This window comes from Mauremys reevesii, linkage group 1 (genome assembly GCF_016161935.1).
Source record: "Mauremys reevesii isolate NIE-2019 linkage group 1, ASM1616193v1, whole genome shotgun sequence".
NCBI lineage: Eukaryota > Metazoa > Chordata > Testudines > Geoemydidae > Mauremys > Mauremys reevesii.
In genome coordinates, this window is record NC_052623.1 from 141,893,612 (window position 1) to 141,913,061 (window position 19,450).

At 44.7% G+C, this 19,450-nt stretch overlaps 1 protein-coding gene across 7 annotated transcripts in view; it reads left to right on the plus strand.

The window, feature by feature from the left end:
• CDKL5 (cyclin dependent kinase like 5) overlaps window positions 1-19,450 on the plus strand; it is a 200,817-nt gene that overhangs the window by 59,595 nt on the left and 121,772 nt on the right. The gene's annotated exons all lie outside the window — the stretch shown is intronic.

The following is a 19,450-nucleotide window of genomic DNA, read 5'->3' on the forward strand; positions in this document are numbered from 1 at the left end:
GGCCTCCAAAGCTTCCTGACCTTGACAGCACGCATGTGCCTCAGTCTACTGGGACACATGGCATCTTGCACCTTCGTGACCAGACATGCCAGACTGCGCCTCCGTCCTCTTCAGGCCTGGCTCTCATCCGTGTACTGCCCAGGCCGGGACAATATAGACACAGTGCTCATGGTACCGACGGAAATCTTAACCCATCTGGTGGCTGAACCCCAACTCTGTATGCGAAGGGATGCCATTCCATGCCCTGCAGCCCTCCCGGGTCCTAACCACGGACGCATCATCTCTGGGCTGGGGCACTCACCTCACGGACCTTCATACACAGGGCCTTTGGTCCACACAAGAGAGATCCCTGCACATCAACGTACGGGAACTGAGAGCAGTACGCCTGGCGTGTCAGGTGTTCTGCAAACACCTTCAGGGCAGTTGTGTTGCAGTTTTCACAGACAAGGCAACCGCTATGTTTTATATCAACAAACAAGGGGGAGCGTGATCATCCCTCCCTCTGTCAGGAAGCCATTCGCCTGTGGGAATTCTGCATAGCCCACTTGATCAACCTGGTGGCATCGTTTCTCCCAGGAGTCCAAAACACCTTGGCAGATCGCCTCAGCAGATCCTTTCTGGCTCACGAGTGGTCGATTTGCCCGGACGTTATCCATTCTGTTTTCCGGAAGTGGGGGTTTCCCCACATAGACCTTTTCACCTCTTGCGAGAATCAGAAGTGCCAGGTCTTCTGCTCTCTCCAGTGGCACTCCCTGGGTTCCCTATTGGACGCCTTTCTGATACCGTGGAAAGACTATCTGTACTACGCCTTTCCTCCATTCCCATTAGTCCACAAGGTCCTTCTCAAGTTGCGCAGAGACAAGGCCCGGGGCTCAGACTCTCCCCCTGTGCAGCCTTCAGGTTTGGCCAGTTTGTCCACTGATCCCCATTCTCTGCATCCCACCAAGAGAAAATTGTCTGTCTCTCTGTTCTGATGAGAAGAAATTGGCTTCCTCCTCACGCTGTGAGGCATAGCCCTCCAGGACTCTATCCGCTGTGAGGTCAGATGCTTCAACATCTTCCGATGGGACGTGGCTTCGTGGCCCATCCAAGAACCTCCAGCTCAAAACAACGATCTAAAGACCCTAACCAGGCTGACCTACAGCCCTCAGTACTGTCCCTTGGTTTTGGAGACCAAGATAAACCGGCTGCAGGAGCTAAGGCACCCACAAAACCATTGGCACCTGCATCCTTTTCAGCACTGAGCAAGTCCTCAGCACCATCTAAACCACTGGCACTGAGCAAATCATCAGAACCGACCAAGTCTCTAGCTCTACCTGCTGGCTGCTCAGGGGAATGCATCTCTCCTTCAGCAATGAATCATACACTGGCACTGATGATGCTTCTTCCTCCTCCACTGGAATTCATATACCCGAAAGACCTGCTTGTATCTGATGCTCCTGAGTCATCTCTTCTCAGGCACGAGCTTCCACCACTCCCACCCTCCTCGGTGGACTCATGACATTCCTCCCTTTCTCCTCTGAGGATGGCACCTCCCTTCCCTAGCAACAAGGAGGGCTCCATCACACCTTCTTATTCAAGATAGGCGCCAAGATTTTATCTATGCATCCTCGCTATTTGGAATCCACATCCAGACCACATTTCTAGTACGGACCACCCTGGATGCAACCACACATTCCACTTCCTCTATAGTGGCCATATTGGGACCCTTGGGCCATGTACAAGGCACAATTTGGGAAACCTCCCATGGAGCAAAGCCGGAGACCTACACCTCTCCCTTCTCCATAGGTCTTTTGCCTGCCAGAAACCAAATCCCCACCAGTACCGGTTGAGGAAGAAGAACAAGAGGCGGAAGCTCCACCAACACAACATTTCTCTTCTTCCCCGATGAAGCTATCATGCCTCCATCTTCTATGGCTGCTGATTAATTCCTGAAAGTGCCTGAAGTCTTCTGCAGGATTGCAGGCTCCCTCTAGATTCCTTTTGGAGGAAGTTTAAATAGCAGCAGCATAAACTAGTTGATACTCTCCGCCCATTCTCTTCCTCCAAAATGTGCTACCTATCAATGAGGTGCTTCTTGAGCCCAAGAAAGTGCACCAGCAGACCCCGGCGTCCATCCCTCTGACCTGCAAACATGCACACACAAAATATTGTTCCAGTGAAGGGTGTGGAATTCCTGTTCTTGCAGCCCACCCCAAATTCTCTGGTAGTTTGTGGTGCAAGAGAGGCTAACAATACCAATCTCGTTCTAATAATCAAGACAGAGACAGGGGATGCTTAGATTTATTCAGAAGCAAGGCTTAGTAATCTGCCATGCTCCAATTTCAAATATCTAATTATGAAGCTCTTATGGCTAAGTATAACTATCTTAACTACTCCAAATTAGAGGAACTCTGCCATAACCTTTCTAAGGCCAAGAAAACAATTTCAGATGCTAATATCTGAGGGACATCTCTTGGCCTGTACTGCCCTACAAACCTTGTTAGACTCTGCGGGCACTGCCGCCTGCTCTATCGCAACTGCTCTGGTCATGAGATGTGCATCATGGAGGTATAAACTACGGTGGAAGACTTACCTTTTGAGGGCCACAAGTGTTCATGGAGCATACGAATGACTCCCTGCATTCTCTAAAAGACTCCTGAAGAACTCTCTGCTCTCTCAACATTTTACATGCAAGTACTGAAGAGATGTCTGGGGAAGTATTATCTCCCCCCACAATCCCAACCACTGAAGTACACTGCTCAATGGCACTATGACACCCAGTGTCGAAGACACAGCCCTCTGTCAAATGTAGACAGCCCACTCCTCCAGGGGCCTCCTCTCATGCACCTCCAGCCAAGCAACAATTTTGAAGGTGTAGTCGAGGCCCTGAGAAGACTCCCGCTCTTCCAGCCATTCCAACCATCTTCAATACTCCACCTGTTTGACTAATTTAGCTCCATTTCATCCATCATGTAGACTAATCACCCTGGACAAGTGGGTTCTAGAGATAGGATACTCCATCCCCTTCCTCTGACTATCCTGCCCTGCCACCCTGTTCCCTGTCCCTCTTCAGGGACCCCCTCACAATTTATTTCTCCCCACAGAGTTTATCTTCTCCAACTGGGTGCCATAGAACTGGTTCCTTTCCAACACGGGGGATGGGATTTCTACTCCCATTATTTCTGATCCAAAGGAAATCCGGCAACCCGGCAATCCTGCACCTTTGAAATCTAAACATGTTCATCAAACTGCAACGCTTCAAGATGATTACCTTCTTCATCTTTATCCTAGCACTTGAACGGGGGGGGAACGACTGTTTCTCAGCCTTCGACCTCCAAGACTTCAACATCACAATACACCCTGCTCAGAGACAGTTTCTCCAGTTTACCATGGGCACTGATTACTCGCAGTGCTGACTCAGTACTCAGACTGTCAGTGGCCCTGCGTGTATTCTCCAAAGTCCTTGCATCATCATCCTTCCATACTTAGATGACTGTCTCCTCAACGCTTAATCTGAAACGGATGCTCTTTGCACTGTCCGGGTGACAATGGACCGTTTCATGAACCTTCCCCTCTGCATGAACTTGAACAAGTCTACTTTAACGCCAGTACAACACCTGGAGTTCATCGGCACACAACTAGGTGCCATACAAGCCAGGGCCTTCTTTCCACCTTACAGATTCTTGACTATCATGGATCTTGTATCCATGATATGACCCTGCCCTCAGATCTCTACCAGAATGTGTATCTAGCTATTAGGCCACATGGCAGCAGACACATTGGTGGTAAATCATGCATGGTTACACGTGCAGTGTCTTCAGGCATGACTTCGTATAGTATATGTCCCTCACAAACATAGCCTCCACAAAATTTTATTCATGATGATGAGGGTTAAGGACTCATTACTATGGTGGATGCAGCCCAAGAATGTCTGCATCGGGGTTGCTTTCCTTCGACCAGTTCTGACAATGATTATCACAACCAATGCCTCATTGATTGGTTGGGGAGTGCACCTTCCCAGTCAGGGCAGGTGGTCCTTAACTGAATCCACCCTACACATCAAATTCCTAGAACTACAAGCAGTTCATAATGCCTGCTGACATTTCCTTCTGCTACTCAAACATTGCACTATCAGAGTCATGGTGGACAATATCGCCTGCATGTTTTGTATCAACAGGCATTGTGGAATGAGGTCCCATTCCTTATGTTTGGAGGCACTGAAACTATGGAACTGGTATATCCGACACAACATCACCATCTCAACCACATACTTTCCTGAACACCATTGCGGACTCATTGAGCCGGAGATTCTCCCACGGCCACAAGTAGTAACTGGATATGTTAATCCTTCTGCTCATTTTCAGCTGATGGGGATTCCCTACCAAAGATCTTTTGCCACTCCACAAAATGCCTACTGCCCTCCATTCTGGCCAAGAGTGGGACTGTGACTTGGATCTCTGGGAGATGCATTCCTCATCATATGGGATGCACCACTTTCTTCTCTCCCTTCCCCCTTCTGTTTTGAATACTCTGCAAGATACAGGAGGACCAAGCTCACGTCATCCTTCTAGTTCTAATATGGCCGTGACAGTTCTGGTATACGTGCAAATGGTGTATGATGGAATGCTGGCTGATCTCTCTCCATCCAATGCTGTGGCTCCTTTCACAGGACATGGGGCGCATCCTCCATCCCAGTCCACAGATACTCCACCTCAAACCCTGGCTTCTCCAGGGTTCTGGGATTCAGAAATAGCCTGTTTGGAAGCAGTTAAACAGATACTTTTGAATAGCAGGCACAACATGACTAGACACACTTACCTTCAGAAATTGATTAGATTCCAGTGCTGGTGCGCCTCCCATCACGTTGAAGCAGTACGTGCTCCACTACCACTTATTCTGGGCTATATATTACACCTTAAACAATTGGGACTATCCACCAGCTCCATTTGGGTGCATTTGACCACAATCACAACTCTTTACTGCTGCAAAGATGGACATTCCATCTTCACACACACTCACAAAACGTTTTCAAAAGGGTTTCCAAATTTTTATCCCAACATACGAGACCTACTTGGGCAGGACTAACCTTTCCAAAAATCACCACCACCACCACCTTTCAATGACCAAAAGATCCAGCGGTGCAGCCATCTGTAAACAGTGCCTTTCTAAAGTATCTAGCAATGCATACATTTGTCCTATGAACTACAAAACAGACAACCTCCTACTAGAATTAGAGCACAGTCTACCTGTTTGATTTCCACCTCCATTGCTTTTCTCAATAATGTTCCCATTACTGACATTTGTAAGCTGCCACGTGGGAATAAAAGACACTTTTGCCCATCACTACGCTATTACTCATGACGCAACAGTGGACTTTCTCCTAGAACATGCTGTCCTATCATCTGTAGTAAATGCTTCTCCAAAGCCCCAGCCTTCCTGTTAGGGGCACTACTTTCCCCTGGAGTGGAGCACCCATGGGGACATCATTTGAAGAAGACAGAGTTACTCACCTTGTGCAGTAACTGAGGTTCTTTGAGATGAGTCCGTATGGGTGTTCCACTACCTGTCCTCGTCCTCTCTGCTTCAGAGCTGAAACATAAAGTTTATGGCAAAGAAGGACGGGGGGCAGTTGGAACACACAGCATTATATATATGTCCCACTCACAGTGTGAGAGGTGGGAGGCGCGCATGTGCAGTCCGACAAACACTGCTGATGTAGATCTTCGATCCCAGGCTCAGGGGATGTTGCCACACCTACAGTGGAGTATCCACAGGGACACACATCTTGAAGAACCTCCGTTACTGCACAAGGCGAGTAATCTTCTTGATCATCATCTTTCTTTTTCTCTCTCTAAAATAATCTCTTGGAAGGTGGAGTCGAAATATTTCTTTATCAAAACCATATTTCTTTCCTATGCTCATGCTGATTTGTTAATGTATGTTTATTCATGAGTGGACTGCTGACTTTTTGTTTTCTTGAGTTGATTTGGAAAAGGTAGGGGACGGGGAGAACACGCATACTTATCAAATAGGTAAAATTAAAGACAGAGACTGGTATTTTGGATCCTGCCAAACTTGAAATATTTTTTTCAAAATCTAATCTCTGTAGTAATGTACTGTGCATAATAATTCTTCAAATGATATCAGCCCTGCTATCAGTTTTATAATGTAATTGAACTCTAACTAATCTTCAGCATCTCCATAGAAATACAAACATAAAATCTATCTTTAAATCAGTTAGAACTTGTTCTAACCCCTCCCCTCTACTACTTCTGAGAAATGCATCTGACTGTGACATGATGCTAATGCAATGCACTTGAGCCTAGCTGTACAGGCATTCTTTTTTCCTTCCCTTTAAATGGAAACTACAATAAAATATAAAATCTTTGGAATTAGCATAGAAATTAAAATAAGACTAAATTCCTTTATTAAATATATCTTACAAAGGGATGCCATCAATTTAAATTTCACTTCCTTGTGGAAATTTTTCTTCCACTTTCCTTATAACTACATTTGCTATAACTAAAGGATATTAGAGAAAAGCTGTTTTCTGCTCTTTCAGTATATTTACCTTGTGCATTTAACAGAACCTTGTATACACTCAATTTCCCTTATTTGTGTGTCTGTTGCAGAGCAAAAGGGCAGGGGACATTTTAAAAAAAATAGGAATATGATTATAAAAACCCCACAAAAATTGGCAAAGAATCTTACAGGGTGATAGTACCTGAATGTTTTAACTCTTTTTTTTTGAAAATGACCCTGACTAAATTTTCAAATTGTTGGTGTCTCTAATTATATTTTACAAAGAGTATTTCATAACTCATCTTTTTCGGAATGAAAATTTAAGGTGGCTTTTAGCATCCTCTCAAAGTAATATGTCCCCAAGAAAAAGTTCAGGCTATTAATTTAGCCATACCACAATTTAAATCTTAGTTTCAAAATTTGAGTAAAATAGTCTTTCTACACAATTCATATTTTAATAAAATACTGTTTTCTCCCTCTTTCCCCTTCTCTTCTTATTCCATTCTGTGTTTTGATGTTTATTAAAATGTATTAATTGCCCAAGTTGTCCTCTGACTTGACTAATTTTTAGAACTTTGTTTTCTCTTCTCTAAAATGTTCCTTTTTTGTCTTTTTTTAACTCTGTGCCAGTGTTGTCCCCACATCATTTCCTTTTCCTTACTTCCCTACAATGTTTCCTGCTCTGTGCTTGCTGATTTTACCTTGGATTGCTTCCCCTCTTTGAAGCTCCTTGGTTCTCCTGCCCCTTTCTTGGTTCTTTCCTCATCTCTCAGCTGTAAATACAGGGAGAAAGTAGAGCAACACATGAGTGAATACTCTTTCCCGCTACTCACATTTCCTGCTGCAGGTGGGCTTTTCTCAAGAGAGTAGTGCTATGAAGGAGGCTGAGAAAGAGGGAAAACAGTATATGAGGGATATAAAAATGGTGCCGTACCAGCGAAGAGCTGGGCTGGTTTCCTCTCCTGATGGTGAGTTGATGGCCCTGGAATTAACAATTGAAGCAGCTGATGTCCTCGTCGAACAAAGTTTGAGAGTCAGGAAGTGCAACCATTGAGTCAGGAGGATTTAAAATTAACCTAAAGAAATGTCTAGTGTAGTAAACTTCGTTACTTTGAAGTGTGTGGAGGATAAGTAATCTTGAGTCAAGTAAGTAAAATATGATACTTTTTTTATCATGACAAATGGCAAGTGAAGCGTCTTTTCTTTTTGGCATGTTCTGGATACATTTTTATGTTTAATTTTTTGAGGTTGGCTGAGAGGGAAGTTTTTAATTTAAAAAACAAAAGGAAAAATTGCTGTGGGTCTGATTTGAAAAAAGCATCAAGAATTAATAGTAGAAACCTGGTAAATACTTCTAAGGGCTAGTTACACATTACATTTTTGTTCACTAATAGCAGTATAGTACCTGATGCTATTAATTTATAATTAGACATTTTGGGCTTTTTTTGGACCTCTTGGTGGTTTATTTTTAGTAGATGCATGCTTTTTTTGTTTAAGAAAGTGATTTCATGGGTTTTATTTAAAAAAATCAATCTGAATAATGAACCAACAATCAGAGTAATAATAGGGTTGAAAATTACATGGGATAGCAGTCATTGTGGTTATTTTGGTCTGTGTTGGAATAACCACAAAGTTTAGTTCCGGCATTCATAGGGTATTAATAAATACTCTGTATGTTCACCTTTTATTTAATACCTTATTTTTCTTGTACTTTAAAGACTAAGAACCAAAAGTTCTTCTCTATCCTGCAGTGTGGAGTGGAGTAAATCCTGTAGATTAATGAAAATTAGGCTCTGCAAGAAAAATGGAGAACAGAAGATCAGTGAGCAAGTGTTTATTTTTCCTTTCTACTTTCTCCTGTTCAGGAGATGTTGGCAATCCTTCTGAGTCACCATGGGCATTTTGGGCTCTGTGATTTGGGAGCAGGCCTGCTCACAGTGAGGGATTTAAAAGTTGTCCTAAGTGACACTGTCTCCTACTGCTGTCTTTTCTTTTGTGTGTGTGATTACTCTTTTATTGATTTATTTTTCCCCTCCCTCCCAATAAAGAAACAGACAATGAAAGGAACAAAAAGTGAATGACTTACAGCTTGTATATGTTCTCAAATACTTGCACACATCATAGGATCTCCAACTGAATTATGCAATTTTACAACTCATCAAAGCTGCAAGACCAGACAGACAATACAAGACGAGAGAATACTACATAGACATAAGATGTTATAGCTGGAGTTTCCATACTAAAATAGGAGAAGACAATACATAAATAGGGAGAGCAGGGAAGGAGAGGACAGGTTCAGGAGGAGGGAATGAGGATAGGAGGGGTTAGGGGGAATGAAGGTCTAGCATTCTTTGGGCGCGTCTAATGTTTTTATCCAAATCTGTCTAGAAACTGGGTCCAGATATCTTCAGATTCATGTAACTGGTCACTAGGGTGATAAGCTGTGTTTATAAAATACGTTAGGCATCCAGTTTTGAAAATTTTGGCCATAGCTGTCTGAGGTGCTCTTAATTCTTTTTCGAGTGCTTGTTCATGTCAATTCCAATCAGGAGTGTGCATGCGCACCTGCACAGTAGCCAGAATATTTTTCCCCTAGCAGCCTCCATGGGGGTTGGCCTGGGTGCTCCCTGGAGTCGTGCCTTTTACGCCCAATAAAGGGCCTTGCTGTCCTGCCACCCTCTCAGTTCTTTCTTACCGCCAGTGACGGTAGCTGGAACTTCCCCTTGCTCTTGCTTCGGCAAGCGGCTTAGTGGTACTTTCGGTTTTTGCTGTAGATAGTTAATTCTAGTTGGTTAGTATAGCATAGTTAGTTCACTTACAAGTTTCAGTTATGAGTGGGTCCCCCCCCCCTTATTTAACACCGGGGCATAGCACAATCCCTTGGCTTCAAGGCTTGCCAGGTCTGTGTGAAGTGCATTCCTAAAACTGACCCCCACTTAAGGTGTCTGAGCGAGGGTCACCAAAAAGACCGCTGCAAGATCTATCAGGAATTCCGACCGAGAACTCTTAGAGGGAGCAGTGGCTTAAAATCCTCCTCATGGAGGCAGCTCTCCAACCTCAGTCAGACCCAGGCGCTGGGGATCCCACTCCCAGTACGTAGTCTTTGGCACAGTGTGTGCCAGAGCCATCTTTGAAAGATCTGGTGTCGAAGAAAGACACTCCCAAGGAGGCTCGGCACCATCATGAATCCTCTCGGGGCACTCCAGCCTTCAGCACCGATCCTAATAGCTGGCGCAGAAGAAGAGAAAGGAAAGAGGCCAATCCCCCTTGGCAAGCTCCAGGGACCAGCCATCAGTGGCACCTCAGTCGGGTCTTGGCTCCAAGGCTCAGAGTGGGGTTACGTTGATTCCTGCCCAAGTGAGGTAGTCAAGTCCAGGCCCATCGCGCTTGCTGAACCCCTCGGAGCACCTGTGGCTCCCATCCACCCTGGAGGCTTTTGAGGTGTCTTAGGACCTGCTGAGTCTCACAGTGTAGTTCTTGCCCCCGAGGCAGGAGAATGCGCTGGCACCGCAGGTTCCATCCCGGTGGTGACTCTCTGGTGGTGGATGCTGCTAACCAGCGGGAGAGGCAAGGCTTTTAGGGCCCTTCCCTCAAGAATAGGGATGCTAAAAAAACCTAGACCTATTCATGCAAAAGGTGTACTTAACGGGGGGACTACAACTCCGAATATCTAACCAGCAGGCCATCGTCAGCAGGTACTCCTACAATACCTGCTCGGTGATTACTAATTTCACTGAGTTGTTCCCCTCGGACTCCCATGCCATATTTTCGGCTTTGGTTGAGGAGGGGAGACTGATCTCCAGGGTGTCCCTGCAGGTGGCACTTGATGGGCCAGATGCTGCCACCAGGGTTACAGCCACAGGAGTAGCCATGAGAAGGGACTCATGGCTCCAGGTTTCTGGTCTCCCCTATGAGGTCCAGCAGACCATACAAGACCTGCCTTTTGAGGGGGAGACTCTTTCTCCGGGGGGGAGGGAGGGGAGATGGACAAGAGGCTAAACAACATAAAACACTCCAGAGCCACACTCAGGTCCTGTGTCTCTGTACGCCATCGACAGAGCGGAGACACTTCCATCCGTGGCCGCCTCAGTGGTTCGGTCACCAGAACCTCCAGGGGATGGGTCCAGAAGGAGAAACAGGACCGGCAGGAGAAGGCTACGTCAACCCTCTGGCCAGGGTTCGGGACAACCCAAGCTGTATTCAGGGCCCAAACTGGCCTTTTGAAGGCATGGTTGAGGACAGTGTACAGTGGATCCACCCCGCCTTACATTCTCGTCCCAACTATCCTCTTTCTACTGTGCATGAGACTGCTGGGTGCTCTGCACGGTAGAGAGGGCATACTCCAATTCTGTGTTCTTCCACCGCCCCTTCCCCGTCCCTCTTCAGTGACCCTTCTCATGTAGAACTCCTTATCCAGGAGGTGCAGTTGCTCTTATCTCTAGGGGCAATGGAGGAGGTTCCTCAGGAGCACTGAGGCGAGGGTTTTTATTCCCAGTATTTCCTAATACTGAAAGCCAAAGGTGGCCACAGGCCCATCCTAGACCTGCAAGTTTGTGAAGAAACCCAAGTTCCATATAAGAACATAAGAACGGCCGTACCGGGTCAGACCAAAGGTCCATCTAGCCCAGTATCTGTCTACCGACAGTGGCCAATGCCAGGTGCCCCTGAGGGAGTGAACCTAACAGGCAATGATCAAATGATCTCTCTCCTGCCATCCATCTCCATCCTCTGACGAACAGAGGCTAGGGACACCATTCTTACCCATCCTGGCTAATAGCCATTTATGGACTTAGCCACCATGAATTTATCCAGTCCCCTTTTAAACATTGTTATAGTCCTAGCCTTCACAACCTCCTCAGGTAAGGAGTTCCACAAGTTGACTGTGCGCTGTGTGAAGAAGAACTTCCTTTTATTTGTTTTAAACCTGCTGCCTATTAATTTCATTTGGTGACCCCTAGTTCTTGTATTATGGGAATAAGTAAATAACTTTTCCTTATCCACTTTCTCAACATCACTCATGATTTTATATACCTCTATCATGTCCCCCCTTAGTCTTCTCTTTTCCAAACTGAAGAGTCCTAGCCTCTTTAATCTTTCCTCATATGGGACCTTCTCTAAACCCCTAATCATTTTAGTTGCTCTTTTCTGAACCTTTTCTAGTGCTAGAAAATCTTTTTTGAGGTGAGGAGACCACATCTGTACACAGTATTCGAGATGTGGGCGTACCATGGATTTATATAAGGGCAATAATATATTCTCAGTCTTATTCTCTATCCCCTTTTTAATGATTCCTAACATCCTGTTTGCTTTTTTGACCGCCTCTGCACACTGCGTGGACATCTTCAGAGAACTGTCCACGATAACTCCAAGATCTTTTTCCTGACTCGTTGTAGCTAAATTAGCCCCCATCATGTTGTATGTATAGTTGGGGTTATTTTTTCCAATGTGCATTATTTTACATTTATCCACATTAAATTTCATTTGCCATTTTGTTGCCCAATCACTTAGTTTTGTGAGATCTTTTTGAAGTTCTTCACAATCTGCTTTGGTCTTAACTATCTTGAGTAGTTTAGTATCATCTGCAAACTTTGCCACCTCACTGTTTACCCCTTTCTCCAGATCATTTATGAATAAATTGAATAGGATTGGTCCTAGGACTGACCCTTGGGGAACACCACTAGTTACCCCTCTCCATTCTGAGAATTTACCATTAATTCCTATATGGTTTTGTTCGCCTCCATCATCCCCTCACGGGATCCAGCAGACTGGTATGCGCCCTCAACTTGAAGGACGCTTACTTTCATATTGCAATTACTCAACCCCACAGGAAGTACCTCAGGTTTGTGGTGAACAATACCCACTACCAATATATAGTCCTTGCGTTCGGCCTGTAAGCAGCACTTTGAGTCTTCACCAAGTGCATGGCTGTTGTTGCTGCATTCCTGCGCAGGTACAGGTGTTTCCGTACCTCAACAACCAGGACCCAAGTGGAAGCTCAAGTCAAATTCATTCGGGCCATCTTTGACAACCTGGATTTCCTTCTAAACAAAGCAAAATCGACTCTGTCCCCTGTTCAAAGGATAGGGTTTATAGGGGCAGTACTGGACTCAACTCAAGCCAGGGAATACCTGCCGGAAGCGAGGTTCTAGACCCTGGCCGGTATCCTTCGAGGTCTGACAATTTCCCACCACCACAGCAAGAAACTGCCTGAAGCTTCTGGGACACAGGGCTGTTTGTAGCTACATGGTGCAACATGCCAGACTGAGGCTCCAACCACTCTAGTCATGGTTAGCATTGGTGTATCAGCCAGCCCGGGACAGCTTGGACAGGATCATGATCCTGCCTTGCCCGGCCCTTAAGTCCCTCCTGTGGTGGCTCGACCCTCCGGAGGTGTGCTTAGGGGTCCCCTTCACCAGTCCACAACTGTCTTTCGCTAGTGATGCACGCATCAGAATTGGGCTGGGGAGCACATCTAGGAGACAACAGGAGTAAGGGTCTCTGGTCTCAGGTGGATCTGGCTCTCCACATCAATATCAGAGAGTTGAGAGTGGTGGCACCTAGCGTGCCAGACCTTTTAGGCATACTTAATGGGACAATGTGCACCAATTATGATGGACAACACCACGGCAATGTTCTATATCAACAAACGGGATGCATGCTCCTCTCCCCTGTGCCAGGAAGTCCTCATGCTGTGAGACTTCCAAATAGAACGTTTTATTACACCTGCAAGTGTCGTACCTCCCCGGGGTTACAAAAGGAGCTGGTGGACCACCTCAGAAGGTCCCTTCACAGCCACGAGTGGTCCCTTCGCCCTCAAGTTGTGAATTCAATTTTCCAGAGGTGGGGATTTCCCCAGATAGACCTCTTTGCTACATGACATAACAGGAAGTGCCAGCAGTTCTGCTCCTTTAAAAAATCGCAGCCTGGTCTCCAGCTGTTGAGGTTGTCTCCTATACGCCTTTCCACCCATACCACTTGTTCATAAGGTACTCCTGAGCTCATTCCCTCCGGATCTTGAGATCATATTGATAGCTCCAGCCTGGCCCTGCCAGCACTGGTACATATCTCTTCTAGATATGTCCATGGAAGCGCCAGTCACCCTGCCGCTCTTCCCGGGCCTTCTGACACAAGATCATGGTAGTCTCCAACATACAGACTTTGGGTCGCTGCACCTTTATGGTATGGAAGCTCCATGGTTGAACCCGGTAGAGCTTTCCTGTTCAGACCAGGTTAGCCAAGTCCTTCTTGGCAGGAGAAACCTTCTACAAGAGATACCTGCCTTGACAAGTGGAAGAGATTTTCAATCTGGTCGGCACAGCACCATTTGTTCCCAATGCTAGCCTCAGTGCCACTTATTCTGGACTGCTTCCTCCATCTGAAGCAGCAGGGGCTTTTGATGTCATCAGTAAGGGTTCGCTTGGCTGCCATCTCGGCCTTCCACCCAGGCATGGAGGGCCGTTCTGTCTTTGCTGACCCCATGGTCAGCCAGTTTCTAAAAGGTCTTGGCAGTATTGGGACCTCAACTTGGTCCATTCTAGACTCGTAGGACCACCCTTTGAACCCTTGGCATCATGCTCCCTGCTCTCTTTTACAAGGTCATGTTCCTGGTAGCAATAACCTTGGGCAGGAGGGTGTCTGAACTTAAGGCCCTAATATCAGAGCTCTGTATTCTATAAGGACAAGGTTCAGCTCAGACCTCATCCTACTTTCCTACCAAAGGTTGTATTGCAGTTTCACATCAACCAGGACATCTTTCTCCTGGTATTCTACACTAAGCTGCATTCCAGCAGCAGGAAGCAAAGACTTCACTCACTGGATGTCCGTAGGGCGTTAGCCTTCTACATTGACAGAATGAAGCTGTTCAGAAAATTGATCCAGTTATTCGTGGCAGTGGCAAACAGAATTAAAGGTCTGCCTGTGTCGTTGCATTGCATTTCATCACGGATCATGCCCTGCATTTGTGAGTGCTACAATCTAGTGGGAGTTCCTGCACCTGCAATCACTGCATACTGCACCATGGTGCAGGCTTCATCAACAGCATTCCTGGCTCAGGTCCCCACTCAGGAAATCCTGCAGAGTGGCAACATGGTCCTCCATTCATACTTTCACCATGCACTATGCAATTATCCAGCAGGCCAGAGACAATGCAGCCTTCGGACGAGCAGTGCTCCAATCAGTGGACAACTCCGATCCCACCTCCTGAACTTGGACTTGAGTCACCTTATTGGAATTGACATGAACAAGCACTCGAAGAAAAAACTGTTAGCTTCTTGTAACTGTTGTTCTTTGAGATGTATTGTTCATGTCCATTCTAATAACCACCCTTCTACCCCTCTGTCGGATTAGCCAGCAAGAAGGAACCTGAAGGGGTGGCGGGTCAGCAGGGCCATTTATTGGGCGCCATAAAGGCGCGACTCCAGGGGGCGCTCAGGCTGACCGCATGGATGCTGCTGGGGAAAAATCTTCTGGCTACGGTGCACGTGTGCGTGCACACACCTAATTGGAATGGACGTGAATAACACATCTTGAAGAACAACAGTTATGAGAACATGACTAATTGTTTTTGTCCTGCATCTTTAGCTAATATTTGAAACTGTTTTTTGTATTCAGGGCAGCTTTGTTTTATATTTGGAGGTGGACTCCCATATAGATGAAGTAGAGGATTAGCAGATCCAAACAAAACACAGAACCTGAATCTTGGCTGATAGTTCAGTCACTAAGCTCATTTAGTCCTTTCCCCTCTCTACAGAGAATCTCAATATGTGTGCCAATTCTGAGTGTGACTTTTTCCAGTGTCCCTTTGTTTGTCTGGATGAGTGAGCTATAGATGGGAACAACTGAAGTTCTAGTGATATAACTGTAAATAGGGGCTTGCTGGATTCACATGTTAGTATGCAGTGGTGTTATAGCAGTGTTTTTTCCCAGGATGTTACAGAGACAAAAGGTGGGTGAGAGAGCCTCTCCCACCAACAGAAGTTGGTCCAATAAGAGATTATGTACACACTACAGTTTAAATGGATATAAATTGTCACTCAAGGATGTGAATAAAACAATTCCCTGAGCAAAGTAAGTTACACTGACCTAAGCGCCAGTGGGGACAGCTCTCCCACTGACATAGCTACTGCCACTTGCTGGGGCTGGAGCAATTAAGTCGCTGGGAAAGCTCGGCTTAGAACATCTGCATTGGTACTTCACAAGCAGTGTTACGGTGCAGCTGAGCTGCTGTAAGCTCTGTAGTTAGCCATAGCCTGAAGCAAGCTTTCGAGATTATACAGAGCTCTTCTTCAGGTTTCCCAGGCCTGAAGATGAGCTCTGTGTAGCTCAAAAGCTTGTTTCCCTCACCAATGGAAGCTGGTCCAATAAAAAAATATTACTGCACCCACCATGTCTCACAAATGTTAGTAGCAGTTTCATGCCATGAGCAGGTTTGAGCAGCCTTGGTATTTGTTCTTAAGCAACTAAGGTTTGGCTGTGTTTAAAATTAGGCTAGTTCCCTTGTTTGCTTTTACAGTAGTACCTTGATAAACAGTGTGTGGACACGTGTTCTCTGCTCAGGTATATTACTAGATCCTAGGTTGCTGCTGGATATTCGAGTTAATGGCTATCGCCTTTTCTTATCTGGATCTTGTAATGATTATCTATGCCTTTGTCACCTCAGTATTAGATTGGTGTACTGCGCTTTTAATGGAGCTACACACTGAGGCTGTCTCTGCATGGTCTCACAGTTTGGACTATGGGGGTTGTGAATAGCAGTGCGCTGAAACTCCCCTGTGTGGAAGCTGTGGGCACAAACTATAAGGTTCCTAGTTTGCATTGATGTATTTTTTTAAACAGAACTACACTAATGCCAACTAGGAACTGTTTACTTTGCACTCAAGGAGTTCATATGGGGAAGAGACAGCTCAGTGGTTTGAGCATTGGCCTGCTAAACCCAGGGATGTGAGTTCAATCCTCGAGGGGGCCATTTAGTGATCTGGGGCAAAAATCTGTGTGGGGATTGGTCCTGCTTTGAGCAGGGGGTTGGACTAGATGACCTGTGGAGGTCCCTTCTAACCCTGATATAAAAAAGAAAAGGGAAAAAAAAAGTTACAGCAGAGCACTTCATCCTGCACTGCTATTCACACCCCCTGTAGTCCAAACTGTGGGGTACTGAAGACAGAGCTTTAGACTGTTCTGAAGCTGAAACTAGTGCAACAAATGGTAGTACACTTACTAGTGAAGTTTCACATCAGGAGCACCTGTGCTTTGTGACCTTTGTTCCTGGCCAATATGTTTTCAGGTGGAATTTGAGGTATTCGTTTTAACTTAGTGTCACAATGTACAAATTACTGGTTGTAATATTAACTGTTGATATGTGCAGGTAGACTGGTAACTTGCTAAGAAACCCCCCCCTCAAACTCTAAAACAGCCTTTCCATATGTTATGCATCCAAGGGTACTAATGTAATTAGCAAATCAACTTACTGTGCCACTTTTTTTTTTTTTTTTTTTTTTTTTTAAGAAAGGTGGTGATAAATTGGAGATGTGTTGAAAGACTGATTTGGGGAAGGAAGCTCGTACTAATTTTTTAAAAGTGACCTTAGCAATGACTCTCTTGCAAATCTAGCCTTTATCCCCAGTAACATGGAACAAATATTGGAAGAGAACCAATCAAGAAAAACGAGTAAAAGAACTGAACCATGAATAATAGGCAGCATGGCTTTAAGAGGAGCAGGTATTGCCAGACTTCAATTGCTGTTTTTATAGATTTTCAGAATTCGTAGATGAAGGGAAATGTGTACATACCTTTAGGGTTCTTAACGATTTAGATATAGAGTCACATGAGATATTATTTTCGCTTCAGTATTCTCATGGCTTCAACATTATCATGTACATTGTAAAACTGGATGAAAAACAAGAGCCGTTAAGAGGGTAATTGTAAACACTAAAGTACCAAGTTTTGTGACTGGATTGTTAGTTATCACAGGGACTGATGTTAGTCTTGTTTAATATCTTCATTAAATGAATTGTTGACTGATACTTAATAGAAAGTTGAAAATAAAATTTATTTTCTGAGTTGATCCTGTTTCTGGCAATTTTTTTCTTGTGTACAGAAGGCAGCTTTGTTTAGTTTAGTCTCATTTATTCTCTAGCATCATTGGTGTTTTCAGCACCAATCTGGCAGTAGTTTAATTACTAATACACAGTCTGCACATCGAAGACTAAGATTTGTTTCTGTGCAAATGCTACAATGGGGTGGACAAAACACAGCCCATTATAGGCTGTAGTACAGGGGCTAACAGATTAGATATCTTTCTGTGGTTTCTTTAGTTTTGTTACTGTTACCTTAGAAATTGAAGGAGCTGCAAAGGGGGGATGAGAGGAAAAAACCCACACATATTGGGGGGAAGAGTGTGGAAGGAAAAGATGAAGGGTACGGGTTGGGAATGGAAAGAAATGCCATCTGTTTAACAGAGACTCAGGTAAGGAAAATGGTTTCTCCTGCCCAACTAAAATAACTAAAAATATTTCAGTGATGAAGGAATAACTTTTTAAGATATTTTCCCCCCTAGCCGTCTAATTTAGGAAGACATTTCTTATCTTCATGTCTTAATCACTTTAAGAGAGAAAAATTGGTTCTAAGATACTGTATTTGATTCTCTCTTTTTTGTATGTAGCTTTTGGTTTCTTTACAAACAAGTTGGTCTTCCAGGTCTTTTGACAAGGCCAGCATTGTGGTGTTTTTGCCCTATCTCATACCTCTCCTCTTCATTACGTTTGACTCACAGCAGCACTCCCGACAACATCCATTGGCAACACTAAAATAGTGATGTAGTTTTGTTTGTGTGTGTGCAGAATCCAGCAGAGTTAGGTCTTCGATCTCTGTGCCATGTGTTGGTTTAATTATATGGATTCATTCCCATCCTGCAGGCTAGTTCCTCATGAGTAGTCCCATTCCTAGGGCATTGAGATGTGAAAACTGTTCCCTTTTACAGTGAATGTATTGGTGGTTTATTTTTCTCTCTAAATGGTGTATGTATTGATGATGATACTATATACAATGGCAGAATAAATCTTGGTACACTTCTCATTCTACTAAAACTATAGGTGACAAATTTTACTTGGAGTAAAAACTAGCTTTCTTTGGGCTAGTCTACACTTACGAGCCGGGTCGACGCGGTGAGTTCGACTTCTTGGAGTTCGAACTATCGCGTCTAATCTGGATGCGATAGTTCGAACTCCGGTACTCCACCACTGCAAAAGGCGGTGGCGGAGTCGACCTTGGAGCCGCGGACTTCGATTCCGCGGCGTCTGGACGGGTGAGTAGTTCGAACTAGGGTACTTCGAATTCAGCTACGCTATTCATGTAGCTGAATTTGCGTACCCTAGTTCGACCCCGCTTCTTAGTGTGGACCAGCCCTTTTTTTGTGTTCGTTACATTTTTTTGTAATTACGACATTTATTGTCTGAAATTGTATAACTTTGCTACAAATAGAACTTTGAAAGGGTATGTGTATTGTACAGTACTAAGTATATTTATTTTTTTTTTTAAATTCTTATATCATAAACATTTTTCAGCATATTCTTTTTAAACAGGCTCCTAATAGATTTAACCATGAAAAGTGTTAGAAATATTTCCAGGTGTAATAAAAGATAGGAAAAAGAGGAGCTGGCATAGTAAGGATTCTTCCAATGACGATTTTCTATCATGGGAGTGAGTGAAGAATAAACTGGCTAATCACAATCAATTTTTCTGTAGCTAGCTGCCAACATAAATGGAAGGGAAAACACTAGCATTTATAGGTGTGTGTTCTGTTCAACTACCCACTGTGGTAGATCACTGCAATTTTTCTCTTCTACCAGCAGGAAACATTTCTTATGTAAGCTGTTTTCTTATTTTAAATGATGTCCTGCGTATGGGATTACAAAACCAGCTGTGCCATATATCAGATATGTAGTCACCTTTG